This window comes from Bubalus kerabau, chromosome 6 (assembly GCF_029407905.1).
Source record: "Bubalus kerabau isolate K-KA32 ecotype Philippines breed swamp buffalo chromosome 6, PCC_UOA_SB_1v2, whole genome shotgun sequence".
In the NCBI taxonomy this organism is placed as follows: Eukaryota; Metazoa; Chordata; class Mammalia; order Artiodactyla; family Bovidae; genus Bubalus; species Bubalus kerabau.
Genome location: NC_073629.1, coordinates 101249475 through 101265860, shown reverse-complemented (window position 1 = coordinate 101265860; position 16386 = coordinate 101249475). Strand labels below are relative to the sequence as shown.

The 16386-nt window shown below is 39.7% G+C and overlaps 1 protein-coding gene across 6 annotated transcripts in view; it reads right to left on the bottom strand.

Moving 5' to 3' along the window:
* The window catches only part of TESK2 (testis associated actin remodelling kinase 2), a 139697-nt gene extending 123744 nt beyond the window's left edge, over positions 1–15953 (bottom strand). For 2 of the 6 annotated variants that reach the window (XM_055586048.1, XM_055586052.1), the window contains exon 1: positions 15579–15952. The gene's annotated coding sequence lies outside the window, so the exon portion shown is untranslated. Of the gene's footprint in view, positions 1–15578 lie in introns of all 6 variants that reach the window. The other 4 variants (XM_055586047.1, XM_055586050.1, XM_055586049.1 and 1 more) reach the window with 3 other exon arrangements.
* Between the last annotated feature and the right edge of the window lie 433 nt (positions 15954–16386).

The window sequence follows — 16386 nt, the reverse complement described above, 5'->3', positions numbered from 1 at the left end:
TGCAGTCCATGGGGTCTCGAAGAGTCGGACACGACTGAGCGACTTCACTTTCACTTTTCACTTTCATGCATTGGAGAAGGAAATGGCAATCCACTCCAGTGTTCTTGCCTGGAGAATCCCAGGGACGGCGGAGCCTGGTGGGCGGCCATCTATGGGGTCGCACAGAGTAGGACACGACTGAAGCGACGTAGCGACCGTCAACACATACAGAAGAAAAAGAAACAACAGGTAAGGATAAAACCAAAAGGAAGCATGTCACACAGGCCAAAGGTGGGAAAGACAAACATATCGAAAGTTACAAACCAGTCAAACAAAATGAAGAAAAGTGTCCACTGGATTGGAAACTACAGAGGCCAGAGTTAGCTCAGCCTACTGAAACACCACTAGTGAGCTCTCTTTGAGCTCACTAATTCCTTCATCAGCCTGTTCTACTACTGGAAAGTTCTGATTGTTACAAAGTTTCCCGCCCACCTCCCCCCCCCAAGAAAAGCAGAGGAAAAGCACAGCATGGGGACTTCGCTGGTGGTCTAATGGTTAAGACTCTGAGCTCCCAATGCAGGGGGCACAGGTTCGCTCCCTGGTCAGGGAACTAGATCCCACATGCCACAACCAAAACCTGGCACAGTTAAATAAATATTAAGAAAGACAGAAAGAAAAAGCATGCCACGATATTCAAATTCTAACTCTGAAGGAGAATTAAGAATATTAACAACCAAAACAATGATACTGGATTGAATCTCGATTTGAACAAACTAGGTATAAAAGACAACTGGGGAATTTTTAATAAGGACTACTATTAGCTGTTATCAGAAAGTTATTATTAACTTAAGTGTGATAATGATATTAAGATTATATAAGACCTATTTTTGGAGATACAGAAATAGAAGTGAAATATCATGTCTATATTTGTGCTAAAATACATCAGAAAAAAAAGACGTAGCAAATTTTACAAAATGTTAATAACTAAGATAGGTGACAGGTAAATGGGTGTTTGTTATATTTTTATCATGATAATAACAAAAACGAAAAAGGCTTCAGAAACAAAAGATGATAAACTTTTTGTCAATTAAAAAACAAGCAAATGAATGAAGCACAGAGCTCACAAACACCAACAAGAGAAATGGAAAAACCAAATGGTCTTATGTTGTGTGAATGACTTTTTCTTGCTTAGAATAAAACTTCTAATAAAGTACCATATACATATTCAAAAAAATGTACTTTCTAAAACAGCTTAGAAACTAAAGAACCTAATGTATAGCACAGGGACCTCTATTCAGTATTCTATAATGGCCTAAAGGGGAAAAGACTCTAAAAAAAGAGTTATTATATGCATATGTATTACTGATTCACTTTCATATACAGCAGAAACTAACACCACATTGTAACAATTAACATAATATTGTAAATCCACTATACTCTAATAAAAATTAATTAAAAAAATAAAACAGCTAAGAGGAAAGAGCAGAAAATATACCATGCAAACTGTGCTAGATAATTTAAAAAAGACCCAGTGATAGCAAAGATACTGAGATTGAAAAAGCATGTAAAGATAGATAAAATTTCATGAAATGAGAGCAGCGGGGGGCGGAGGGGGACAATTTTTCTAAAATAACATATTATTACATATTATTTAAAACATGTGTATGTTCAGTTCAATTGCTCAGTCATGTCCGACTCTTTGCGACCCCATGAATTGCAGCATGCCAGGCCTCCCCGTCCATCACAAACTCCCAGAGTACACTCAAACTCATGTCCATCGAGTCAGTGATGCCATCCAGCCATCTCATCCTCTGTCATCCCCTTCTCCTCCTGCCCCCAATCCCTCCCAGCATCAGAATCTTTTCCAATGAGTCAACTCTTCGCATGAGGTGGCCAAAGTACTGGATCATTCCTTCCAAAGAAATCCCAGGGCTGATGTCCTTCAGAATGGACCGGTTGGATCTCCTTGCAGTCTAAGGGACTCTCAAGAGTCTTCAACACCACAGTTCAAAAGCATCAATTCTTCGGCACTCAGCTTTCTTCACAGTCCAACTCTCACATCCATACATGACAACTGGAAAAAGCATAGCCTTGACTAGATGGACCTTTGTTGGCAAAGTAATATCTCTGCTTTTCAATATGCTATCTAGGTTGGTCATAACTTTCCTTCATGTGACCAAACTGACACAAATTTAAAAAATTCTGACTCTAACTTAGTAGGTGAATGATCTTAGGCATATTAATTAACTTCTCCCCTAATTTACAAATTAAAGGTAAACATTAACTATACTTCACTGAGTTGTTATGATAATTAAATGAGGACATACTAAGGAATTCTAAAAATGCATATGTGAAGGGACTTTCCTGGTGGTCCAGTGGTTAAGACTTCAAGCTCCCAATGCAGGGGGCCACAGGTTCAATCCCTGGTCAGGGAACTAGTTCCCACATGCTGCAACTAAGAATTTGTATGCTGCAACTAAAGATCCTGCATGCCACAACTAAGACCCAGTGCCACTAATATAAAATTTTTTTTAATGCATATATGAAGCATGAGAAACGCTGGGCTGGAAGAAGCACAAGCTGGAATCAAGATTGCTGGGAGAAATATCAATAACCTCAGATATGCAGATGATACCACCCTTATGGCAGAAAGTGAAGAGGAACTAAAACGCCTCTTGATGAAAGTGAAAGAGGAGAGTGAAAAAGTTGGCTTAAAGCTCAACATTCAGAAAATGAAGATCATGGCATCTAGTCCCATCACTTCATGGCAAAAAGATGGGGAAACAGTGGAAACAGTGTCAGACTTTATTTTGGGGGGCTCCAAAATCACTGCAGATGGTGACTGCAGCCATGAAATTAAAAGATGCTTACTCCTTGGAAGGAAAGTTATGACCAACCTAGACACCATATTGAAAAGCAGAGACATTACTTTGCCAACAAAGGTCCGTCTAGTCAAGGCTATGGTTTTTCCTGTGGTCATGTATGGATGTTAGAGTTGGACTGTGAAGAAAGCTGAGTGCCGAAGAATTGATGCTTTTGAACTGCGGTGTTGGAGAAGATCCTTAAGAGTCCCTTGGACTGCAAGGAGATCCAACCAGTCCATTCTAAAGGAGATCAGCCCTAGGTGTTCTTTGGAAGGAATGATGCTAAAGCTGAAACTCCAGTACTTTGGACTCCTCATGCGAAAGAGCTGACTCATTGGAAAAGACTCTGATAATGGGAGGGATTGGGGGCAGGAGGAAGAGGGGATGACAGAGGATGAGATGGCTGGATGGCATCACTGACTCTATGGACGTGAGTTTGAGTGAACTCCGGGAGTTGGTGATGGACAAGGAGGCCTGGCGTGCTGCGATTCATGGGGTCGCAGAGTTGGACATGACTGAGTGACTGAACTGAACTGAACTGATGAAGCACAAGGCAAGGTCCTAACACACAGTAAGCATGCAATAAAAATGAGTTCCCTTTCCTCTCTCTCCCCAACCCCAACCTTAATCCTAGTTCTGGATGCTGTAAGTATATAACAAATTAAGTTTGGTTTTCTTCTTTATGATATATTTTCAGTTACCAAGTTTTCTCCAGGGGAGATACACACAAGCCTTTAAGGTCTCCTATGGAACAGGGCATCAAGCGATTCCTGGTTACCTTCTTTAAAGTTTAGCCTTAATTACCCTCCAAATCATCAAAGGCCCTCTAAAACACAATAGCAAAAAAATGTACATGATATTACATATATGATCTAACTAGGAGAGAATTGAGGACTATTATTTCCCATAACTGTAATCTGAATATAAAAAGTTTTGTTTCCAATCTTTTTTTTTTTTTTTTTGGCTTGTGGGATTTTAGTTCCCCAATCAGGGACTGAACCTGGGCCCTCAGCAATGACAGCGTGGAGCTCTAACCCCTGGATTGCCAGGAAATTCCTTCTGATTTTCTTTTTTTTTAATTTCTTTTATTTTTTTCAAATCCTTGTGTCATGGACTGACTTTCAGTAGATCACAGCGAGAGAACTGCTCTGCTACCCACAAAATCCCGACCCAGAAGAAAGTCATCTACGAACGGTTTAGCACCAGGTTCCCCACAAACATGCGATGCATGACGGGCAAGAGGCTCATCTTCTAAGTACACCAAATGTATCTAAAATTTTGTATGCTGGAACATGAAGCTTGACACAGGATAAACTCATATTGGATCCTATTCAAATAAGCTGACATGCTAAAATACTAAGAGGATGTATGAATTTCCAAAATAATCTCTATTTTGATAAGCGTTCTCTTTTTTTTTTTTCTTGGCCACTCAGCTTGTGGGATCTTCATTCACCACCAGGGACTGAAGCAGGGCCCTTGGCAGTGAGAGCACAGAGTCCTAACCACTGAACTGCCAGGGAATTTCCTGATAAATTTTCCTATTTGAATTTAAGAAGACCACTTAGGTCAGTTAGGCAAGTCACCTCTTCTTTTGAGTTAGAAGGCTATTTAAGAGACTGGGGATAAAAGCAATCAAGAGAAAAGAGGAAGTTAGGTTCCTGGGGTTAGGGCCGGCTCTTCTATAGTTTACATTACAAAGTTGATGTCGAAGGAAAAATCTGATAAAAGGCAAAACAAAACTAGTAATATAAAGTATTGTCAAAAAATATTCACCAAAAATATTTTTTATTCAATCTTATTTCTCTTCCAAATGTATCATTTCTACTAAAGGGAATACTTAACAGCCATTAAAAGTGACACTTAACTATAAGCACATAAAATATATATATACAAGAATGTATTAACTTACATGCTGTCAGTAACAGAAAAAAAAAAAAAAAAACTGGAGACAATCCAAATATCCATCAATAGGGTGGTTAAATAAACTGTAGTATATCCAAATAATGTATTATATAGTCACTCAAAGAACGAGATAAGTTCTATATATACTAACATAGGGACATGTTCAAGTTTCACTGTCCAGTGACCATAGTATGTTGCAAAACAAAATGTATAGTGCAATCTTATTTTTATTTTTTAAATATAATAGTAAATATTAATATATATCCAAAAAACAATTTAGAGGCATTCATATATTAAACTGTCATCTTGATGGAGGAGATGATTATACAAGACTCATTTTTGTATGGAATACATTTCTGTTCAGTTTTTTTTTTTCACAATTATCTTGCATTAATTTTTGCTTTTAAAAATTTAGATTAAAAGGTTAGAACTAAAAATCACCCTTTCATCCCTACCACCACAGGAGCATAAATGACATGAGATGAAATTTACGATATATGTTAAATAGGAAGAGGGAAGGGCAAAAATACAAAAACTGAATAATCAATAATTATATAAAATTATGCACTGGAAAAAAAGGAATTACACCAAAGTGATAATGTTGTTTTGGATGGAAATGTATGACTCATTCTTGACTCTTACTCTAAACTATCTGTAATGCTATATTGATAATAAATATAGCAAAATGCAAATAATTTCACAATCAATGTATAATGAACCTGAGTCTCTGAAAACATTCAATTATGAGTGTACAGAAATAAAAATATAAAAGATGTAGTAATTCAGTTAAGTTCGTATTAACCACAGCACGCATGCATGCATGCTCAGTTGCTTCAGTTGTGTTCGACTCTGCGACCCACCAGGCTTCTCTATCCACGAGATTCTGCAGACAAGAACACTGGAGTGGGTTGCCATGCCCTCCTCCAGGGGCTCTTCCCAACCCAGGGATCAAACCTGCATCTCCTGCACTGCAGGCAGATTCTTCACCCACTGAGCCACCTGGGAAGCCCAACGACAGCACACCACCTGGCATTTCTTCTACTTTCTGATAGGGATTTGCTTCCTTAAAATATTTCTTTCTGATTTAAATTCAGGAAAAAAATTCCACTTCAAAAATAAAAATGTATTATTTAATGTAATTATGGAGCTTTAAGAGGACTTTTGCAGGGTTTTTTTGGTTTGTTTTGGGAGGTTTTTTTTGACCATGCCAAGCAGCTTCCCCCACCAAAAATCAAACAGAGTGCCCTGCAGTGAAAAAGCAGTCCTAACCACTGGATAACTATTAACAAAAGGTATTTGCAAACAATGCCTATTTTCATGGGTCTTCACTCTGTGTGTGTGTGTGTGTATGTGTGTGTGTGTGTGTGCATACTTTCCAAATAAAGGGGCATATTCCAGTCTGAAATTTCATTTGTTTAGAGACAATTTTGATAACATTTCTATTATTTCACAGGCATAAAAGATTTCAACATCATTTCAGACTAGCCAGAAGGAAGCATTGAATAAAGTGGGGAAAACCACTAGACCATTCAGGTATGACCTAAATCAAATCCCTTATGATTATACAGTGGAAGTGACAAATAGATTTAAGGGACTAGATCTGCTAGAGAGTGCCTGATGAACTATGGACGGAGGTTCGTGACATTGTACAAGAGACAGAAATCAAGACCATCCCCAAGAAAAAGAAATACAAAAAAGCAAAATGGCTGTCTGAGGAGGCCTAACAAATAGCTGTGAAAAGAGAAGTGAAAAGCAAAGGAGAAAAGGCAAGATATGCCCATTTGAATGCAGAGTTCCAAAGAATAGCAAGGAGAGATAAGAAAGCCTTCCTCAGCAATCAATGCAAAGAAATAGAGGAAAACAATAGAATGGGAAAGACTAGAGATCTCTTCAAGAAAATTAGAGATATCAAGGGAACATTTCATCCAAAGATTCGCTCAATAAAGGACAGAAATGGTATGGACCTAACAGAAGCATAAGATATTAAGAAGAGGTGGCAAGAATACACAGAAGAACTATACAAAAAAGATCTTCACAACCCAGATAATCATAATGGTGTGATCACCCACCTAGAGCCAGACATTCTGGAATGTGAAGTCAAGTGGGCCTTAGGAAGCATCACTACGAACAAAGCTAGTGGAGGTGAAGGAATTCCAGTTAAGCTATTTCAAATCCTAAAACATGATGCTGTGAAAGTGCTGCACTCAATATGTCAGCAAATTTGGAAAACTGAGCAGTAGCCACAGGACTGGCAAAGGTCAATTTTCATTCCAATCCCAAAGAAAGGCAATGCCAAAGAATGCTCAAACTACCACACAGTTGCACTCATCTCACACGCTAGTAAAGTAACGCTCAAAATTCTTCAAGCCAGGCTTCAACAATACGTGAACCATGACCTCCCAGATGTTCAAGCTGGATTTAGAAAAGACAGAGGAACCAGAGATCAAACTGCCAACATCCATTGGCTCATCAAAAAAACAAGAGAGTTCCAGAAAAGCATCTACTTCTGCTTTATTGACTATGCCAAAGCCTTTGACTGTGTGGATCACAATAAACTGTGGAAAATTGTGAAAGAGATGGGAATACCAGACCACCTGACCTGCCTCTTGAGAAATCTGTATGCAGGTCAGGAAGCAACAGTTAGAACTGGAAATGGAACAACAGACTGGTTCCAAATAGGAAAAGAGTACGTCAAGGCTGTATATTGTCACCCTGCTTATTTAACTTCTATGCAGAGTACATCATGAGAAATGCTGCGCTGGAAGAAGCACAACCTGGAATCAAGATTGTCAGGAGAAATATCAATAACCTCAGATATGCAGATGACACCACCCTTATGGCAGAAAGTGAAGAAGAACTAAAGAGCCTCTTGATGAAAGTGAGAGAGGAGAGTGAAAAAACTTAAAGCTCAACATTCAGAAAACTAAGATTATGGGATCCAGTCTCATCACTTCATGGCAAATAGATGGGGAAACAGTGGGGGAAGGCTCCAAAATCACTGCAGATGGTCATTGCAGCCAGAAAATTAAAAGACGCTTACTCCTTGGAAGGAAAATTATGACCAAACTAGACAGCATATTAAAAAGCAGAGACATTACTTTGCCAACAAAGGTCCGTCTAGTCCAGGCTCTGGTTTTTCCAGTGGTCATGTATGGATGTGAGAGTTGGACTATAAAGAAAGCTGAGCACAGAAGAATTGATGCTTTTGAACTGTGGTGTTGGAGAAGACTCTTGAGAGTCCCTTGGACTGCAAGGAGATCCAACCAGTCCATCCTAAAGGAGATCAGTCCTGGGTGTTCATTGGAAGGACTGATGTTGAAGATGAAACTTCAATACTTTGGCCACCTGATGCAAAGAGCTAACTCATTTGAAAAGACCCTGATGCTGGGAAAGATTGAGGGCAGGAGGAGAAGGGGATGACAGAGGATGAGATGGTTGGATAGCATCACAGACTCAATGGACATGAGTTTGGGTGGACTCCAGGAGTTGGTGATGGACAGGGAGGCCTGGCGTGCTGTGGTTCATGGGGTCGCAAAGAGTCGGACATGACTGAGCAACTGAACTGAACTGAACTGAGAAGGAAGCAAACTGCAACCTGTAACAGTTCACACAACACATGACAATTTAAAAAATTCAACATTTATGATGGTTAAAAAAAATTCAATGACATCTGTTGCATATAAAACTTCTTAGCTTGGCATTCAAAGACTTTGCTCTACTAAAACTGGCCTAATTGTTATACCCCAGACTTAACCCTTCTTTCAAGTGTAGCTTTCCCCTCCTAACTCAGCTTAAATGATGTTCACCTCATTCCAGCTGTTGTATTCAACATCTTCTTGGTCTTCCTAACTTCACTCTCACACCTCTCCCAATTTACTCTCCAAAATGAGTAAATCTGAGAATTTTTCATGTGTGACACAAAGGCTCTTTGTTATTTGGCCCCTGGCCACATCTCCAGCCTCATCTATTTGTATTCCTTTACCCACAGACACAATCTGCTACAAACACAGAGAACTACTTATAGTGCCCTAGTCATACTTCAGTGCCTAGAAGGAATATTCCTTCCCTCTGGCGTGTTTTTCTTGACCTCTTCTACATGGCTCTCTGGGGATCATCTCATATGGGAAGTGTTCTCTGACTCTTCAATCTCTGCTGTGTTTTGATAATGCCTTGCACAAAGCTCTGCTATAATAGTTATCATACAGTATTTTAATGGCTGCTTATCTATCCCTTTCACTGCACTATGAGCTCCATGAGGACTTAGACTTGAACTTACTCACCTCCAAATGAGTATGGCATAAAAACTTTAATATTATTGTATGAATAAAAATTTACAGCGGGAATAAACTAAAATAAATAATTATGTCATTGAACTTCCATACCTTCTATGTAAAAACATATTTATCCATCCATTCATTCAGTCAACAAATATTTATTTAGCACCTTAAGGGCCAGGCACTTTGCCAAGCCATAGAGGGCTAGTGATGACAATATAGACACACACACAAAAAGAACCCTGAGAGTCTTTGAATTTGGGGAAGATATGAATAATTTAAAATCATCTCTATTTCCCAATTCCTTCTTAACAAACATGCATTAGTTTTATAATCTCACACACATACAAAGTGAAAGGTCCTCCCAAATTACAAATTCCTACCAATCAGTAAAAATATAATACCCAAAGTAAATAATGTGCAAATTTGTGAACATAGCTAATGCAAAAGCAAAACAATTTTTAAGACCTTTTAGTCAGATTCCAATTATACCTAATACAAAAAAACAAGATTAAGTGTGCAAAAATACTTCATGATTTCCACAGTGCCTACTTTTGAAAAAAAAATACCATGCAAACTGTCCAAGAAAAACACTGACCACAAGATCAATACCATCCTAGTTTCCCACACTGCAGGAAAAAAAAAAAAAAAATTGTCATCCTATTCCATTTAATTGGAGGAGGAAATGGTAACCCATTCCACTATTCTTGCCTGAAAATCCCATGGACAGAGTAGCCTGACGGGCTATAGTCCAAAAGGGTACAAAGAATCAGACATGACTGAGCGACTAAGCACATTCCATTCAATGCAGAAGAGGTGACATCCTCCATACAATTTGTTCAGAAGACAACAAACACCATATTTCATCTGTATAATGATTTACAGTTTACAGTTCACTAAGCACTTTGACCTTTACAACAATTCTGTTTTCTTATTCCCATTGGACAGATTAAAAAACTAAGGGTTGAGATGAAGAAGGTCTTTCTAACTATAACTCAAAACCAAAAGTCATAAAAGAAAGGACTGATAAGTTTGTCTACATAAAAATCTAAAAGTTCTGCATGGGAATAAAAGAAGTCAGAAGACAACTGTCAAAATGGGAAAATATCTGCAATACTTCAGAAAAAGAAAAAAACATGTATTCTATAATCTTATCATACATATATATGATACACAGTACACAGTACACATAGTGTTAGTCACTCAGTCATGTCCGACTCTTCGGACCCCATGGACTGTAGCCTCTGTCCATGGAATCCTTCAGGCAAGAATACTGGAGTGGGTGGCCATTTCCTTCTCCAGGGAATTTCTCGATCCAGGAATCAAACCCAGGTATCTCGCATTGTAGGCAGATTCTTTACTGTCTGAGCTACCAGGCAAGCCCATATACATATATAAATACATATATATTATAAATCAAGAGAAAGAGACTTACAGAACAGTAGGAAAGAGATCTATGACTCAAAAGAAAAACAGGTAAAGAATTTAGACACACAGTTTACAGAAATGGAAATGTGAGTGATCAAACAATATAAAAAAAATCCTTGATCTTAATAACATAATATTTTAAAACTTAAAACTACTCTGAGCTATCATTTTTCTCTATCAGACTGGCAAAAATTCAAGTCTGATAACAGCAAAACATAATACTGCTAACACTGATCCTAGAGCCAGAGTACTTAGCTTGAGTTTCTGCCACAGTAGCTGTGTGATTTGGGCAAGGCATTTAAATTTTCTACTCATTAAGCATTCTTCTGAAAAATGGAGATAATAATTGTACCTAACCCAAAGGAGGTTATTAAGATAAAATGAAATAATGTATATAGAGCACTTAGTATCTGGAACACAGAAAGCACCATGTAACTGTGATACAGTTAATATTGGTGAGTGAACAGGCAACGTACATTTTGGAGCAGCAGCAAAGGAAAGCAATTCAGCAATATATTTCATAGTTATAAATGCATGTATCGTTTAACTTAGAAATCCCACTTTCTACAAAGTTATCCCACAAATGGCCTTATACACATGTAAGATGGCATGCATATGTTCAACAGTCTCCATCATAGAACTACTTATAATATCACAAGACTAGAAGCAACACAATAAGGAACTAATTTATTTGACTAGAAATAAATTATAATACATCCATTCAATGAATACGATGCAAAAAAATTTTTTTTTAAAAAGCAGGAGTTCCCCAATGACCTAGTGGTTAGGAATCTGGGCTTTCACTGCCATGTCCCAGGTTCAATCCCTGGTTGAGGAACTGAGATCCTGCAAGGTGCGAGATGTGGCCAAAAAATAAACAAAGGGTAAGAGCAAAAACCGTAAAAATAAATTAAATTTCAAAAATTAAAAAAGCAGAAACTATGTACTGAACTGGAAAGATCTCTAAGATATATTAAGTGAAAAAGTAGTTTGGGGGTAACAGTTTGAAGGTGCAGAACAGTGGGGACCATGGACTAACTTTTGCATGAAAAGTAGAAAAAATCAGATTACATATTCATATTTGTAAGTATTTGCTTAAAGAAAGTCTCAAAAAATGTAAAGAAACTAGTAAAAGCAGTCAGGAAGGGAGCATGGGAGGACTAGGAATAGGAGTGAGATTTTCGCTGCTTACATAAAATATATAAATGGGCAACTAACTATTTGAATGTATTACCTTTTCAAAAATTAATTTTTAAAAAAAAGCTCAGAGCATAAGAACTTTGCCTACAAGCATATAGTTAATCATAACAGGATGGATTACAATTTTGTCACACTGTCTTTCTGAAATTTTCAAGAATGTAAGATTTAAAAATTATCACAGGACTCCCCTGGTGGTACAGTAGATAAGAATCTGCTAGCCAATGCCGGGGCACAGGTTCAGTCCCAGGTCTAGGAACTAAGCCCACGCACTACAACTACTGAAGTCTGTGCGCCTAGTGTCTGTGATCCACCACAAGAGAAGCCACTGCAGTAAGTCCAAGCACCACAAGAAGAGTAGCCCCCAATCGCAGCAACTAGAGAAAGCCCCCACAAACGTGAAAAAGACCCAGTGCAACCAAACATTAAAAAAAATAGTCACAAGTGAGACTTCCCTGGTGGTCCAGTAATTAAGACTCTGCATTTCCACTGCAGAGGGAACTAAAATCCCATATGCCACATGGTGTGGCCATAAAATAATAATAATGATGATGAAGTTTTTTAAAATAAAAATTATCACAAGTAAGTTTTTATCTGAAACACCCACTCCCTCAACAAAAGTAACACCAGTGTGACCACACTGAAGTCATCTCCATATGATGACTTGGAAAATATATATAACAATGTGAGTCTAAAATATTCACCATCACCTACACTACTCAATGTAATAATTGGGCTTCATTTCCTGGAAGATGAAAGTCTCATAAAAGCCCTTATCATAGGTTTCAAATTCCAATACAACATTCATTTTGCAGAAAAATGAAATGTACGACACAGGAATTATATTTGTAAAAACTTTCACATGGAGAAAGAATCATTAAAGCAAGTCAGCTTTCTACTCTAAATAAGCCAGAGGATGAGTACGTATAAATATGAAAATGTGTAACTTTGTTTTTATAAATAACATAAGTACAAAATGTTATTGGGGATAATGGGTTGGAGAGTCTAGCCTAGCTTCTCAACATATACACTTTTAAACAGAACTAAACAGGCCTGAGTTCAGTTGCTCAGTTGTGTCCGATTCTTTGCGACCCCATGGACTGCAGTATGCCAGGCCTAAAATATTCCAAATTACAAAAGACTGTTTGAGACCACCATCCCAAATATATATATATATATATATATATGAGAGAATACATCATACATCCAGTGTATCAAGCAAGCATCTGAGGATCTCAACATTAATTCACACACAAGCACACAAGTACTTGTACCACCTAGTACTGCTTCTGAACAAGTGACAAGGAATGTCCAACTCAATTTTGGGTCCCTTAATTATGAGCAGCCCCGCATATAGGACCCAGCATCTCCTCTGTTCCACTTCCTGCTTCATAGTGAGCAACTACAACATCCATACTGATGACATAATATGTCATGTCCTTTATCCTCCCACTAGTTCAATAATCTCTATTCCCCTTCAACAGCACTGAGACAGTTACATCTTGTTTTTAGTTTTTACCTTGAAACTATATTTATATTGAACTCACAGCTTTCTCATTCTGTATTTCTTACAAAACCTAGTCTTCAACCACCTTTCTGATTGTCTCCTTATTCTCCAAGTATATTAGCCCCAGTGAACGTTTTATTTCTTATAGCCCCAGCTTGGACCCTCAAAGTCCATCACATCTCCCACACTATCATTAGCAATGTAAAGTTACTCTCCATTTTATCTTTCTTTCTTGTAAATCCCACTTCTGGATCCACCCAATCATCTTTTTTGCCCTCTTGCTCTTAGGCTGCTGAAGAAGTATAAAATCCATGGTGCTAGGCCCCATTATTATAAATATTACTGGACCTACATGTGGTTAGCAATTTTTTGTTTGTTTAATCCTTAATCCATCCCTCTTTCATGTTCCATTCAAGATTTCCAAGGCCATAAAACTCAAGCCAGAAACTCACCATAGTTCCTTCAGTCTTCAAAGATAATTGACTTCTCCACAGATAACCGAGCACATCAAGAAAATAAGACCATCTTTAAACTCGCTCACTTTCCCTCCAACCACATCAGTGTCCACACTTAATGTCTATTCTTGTGGTGTCAAAAAATGAAACACTCAACATATTAAAATTTCCCCATATAAATAAAATTTCCCTTCAACCTACAAAACTGTTTTACTCATACTAAGAAAAACACACATGTGCCATAGTGGAAAGAACACAGGTTTCAGAACACAGGTTTCAGAACTAGCCTTTTTTCAAATTCTTGCCTATAGCCTTCCCAACTATAAAAGAGGGATACTGCTGATACTAAACAAGGCTGTTGTGATCTATAAAGCATCTTTATGATACGCAACCTATAGAATAATCTCAACAAAGGTGTTTCACTACTATCAGTTTTCCTTCACAACCACAGTTGCTGAACAAGGAATTTTATTCACTCTTCCACATTTGTTCCTCAATCCATCATGATCTGATTACTGACATCCATCATTCCCACCATCAAGCTATCTAAAGTGTCTTTCAAAGAAAACAAGTGATCTCCTAATTACTAAATTCAGTGGTTTCTTCCTAATTCTCACTATACTGGTATCATACACTGATAGTTGCCCTCTCCCTTCCTGAGATCCTTTCTTCCTTTGGCTTCTATCATAATGCCACTGTTCTAGTTCTTGTCCCATTCTTTTAACCTCTCTTTCTCAGTGTCTACTACCCTACAATGATATTCTTCCTGGTTCACAGCCCTTTTCATCTCTTCTTTCAGCATTACCATCCCATACTAAGGCTTCAAATATCCTGAATATATTCTTAGTTGACCCTCAAATGTATGAATCCAGTTCCAGACTTTCTCCCAACTTTCAGACCCAAATTTCCACAATAATATCTGAAAAACACCTCAAACTAAACTTGTCCAAAACCAAATTCATTACCTTCCCTCATAACTGCTCCTTTATTCTCTATTTCAATTAATATTACCAATCCATCCCATCAGTCAGGTTAGAAATCTCCCACTAATTCTCTCCACTTTGTTTTGAGAGCACATGGGATTGCATGCCATTCTCTTCACTCTCCTCTGACCTGGATTAGCACATTACTTTCCAAACTACCTAGGCTGTCTGCCTCCAAGTCTTCACTTTGAATTCTTCCTCCATATTTTCACCAGAGGTAATCAACCATACCAAACTCCTGCTTACAAAAGCTTTAAAAGCTCCCCATACCTACGGAATAAAGTCCAAATTATTTAGCAAGGTTCCCCACCCTGCCCAGAGGGATAAACTGACAGGTTTTTATTTTTAAATTCGACAAACCCGGTTTCACTTATAGCTAAATCTGAATACTGGCTTAGTCCAGATAGTTCAAAGTGAAGGATAAAAGGCAAAGGAGGGAAAAGGAGAGATTGGGATAAGAGGGATGACAGGGGAGGACTGAAAAGGAGCTAGTAGTGCCTGAGGGGAAGAAAGTATCTTTTGAGGGTAGAAATGGATGAGGGAAGATTATGTCTGAGAAAAGTTTGACAGTACAGATCTCCGTCCGAGCCGACAGGGTGAAGCTTAAGGTCTCGGACACAGGAGTTCTCCGAGGAAACGAAGGGGTCCTGAGTCTCTAAAGTGGGAAAAGTGCCTGAGAGGAGTCGGGGACCAGGTCCCATTTATGAACGAACTTCTCACGGGTTCCGGGCCTCTGAAGAGGGCAGAGAGAAGGCGCGGGGGGAGGGGAGAGAGGGGGAGCTGTCCCGGGACCCTGAGGGAAGTGAAAAGAGTAGGGGAAGGGGTCGAGGAGTGTCCCTAGCCGCTGAGAGAAGGGCCTCCGGGAAGCGATTGACTTCTGCCAGTGCTAAAACACCCGAGCACCAATGCTCCGGAGCCCAGGCGGGTAGCAGCAGCGCGCGCGGGCCGGGTGCCCTGGGTTCGTGCCCCACGCGCTCTCTTGGCGTTACCTGAGGCGGGACTGAGCAGCGAGAGGGGTGCCTGCGCAGGCGGGAAGGGGAGGCGGAGGCAAAGAGGGAGCATAGTACCCCTCACTGCTCGGAGGCGGCAGCGGCTCTTAGCCTGCGGAGGCGGTGGGGGTCCCTCTCGCAGAAGCCGGCGACTCGGCGGGGCCAGCGGCGGCGGAGGGCGAGGAGGCTACTGCCATGACCCCCCAGTCGGGGTCGCTCCCCCCGCTTGTTCGGCGGGGCCAGCAGGATGATCCGGGCAGAGAAGCAAAGAAGGCAGCTGGGAGCGCCGCTAGGCTCCCTGGCCGCGAGCGACTGAAACGCCTGCCCCGCAGGGCAGGGGAGCTGGGGGCGGGGTTTAGTTAGCCCCGCCCCTCACTTCAAGCCCTCCCTCAGAACAGCCAATCAATTGTTAATCCTTGAAAAAAACGAGCTGGTGGAATTGCCCAATTAGCGCTAGGAATACCACGTGGTATGAGGGCGGGCACAATGGGCGTTCAGAGAAGCCAATCATCAGCCCAAAGCTCCAACTCTGGAGGACTAAGGGAGCCAATAGGAAGAAAGTAGAGGTAAAAACAGAAGAGGCAGTGTGTGGAAAAGGCGGAACCAAGGAGGAGGGAGGGAATACACCTGGGGGAAACCCAAGTCCAGGAGCCTCTCAGAGGGCGGGACAGTAAACACAAAATGGGCCAATCAAAATGCCAAACATATAAGCTCCTGGTAATTGATAAAGCCAACAGAAAATGGACTCGACTGGCGCGGCTTTTGGGTTGAAGAAACAGCTGAGTAAGAACTGTCTGAGTAGGCAAAA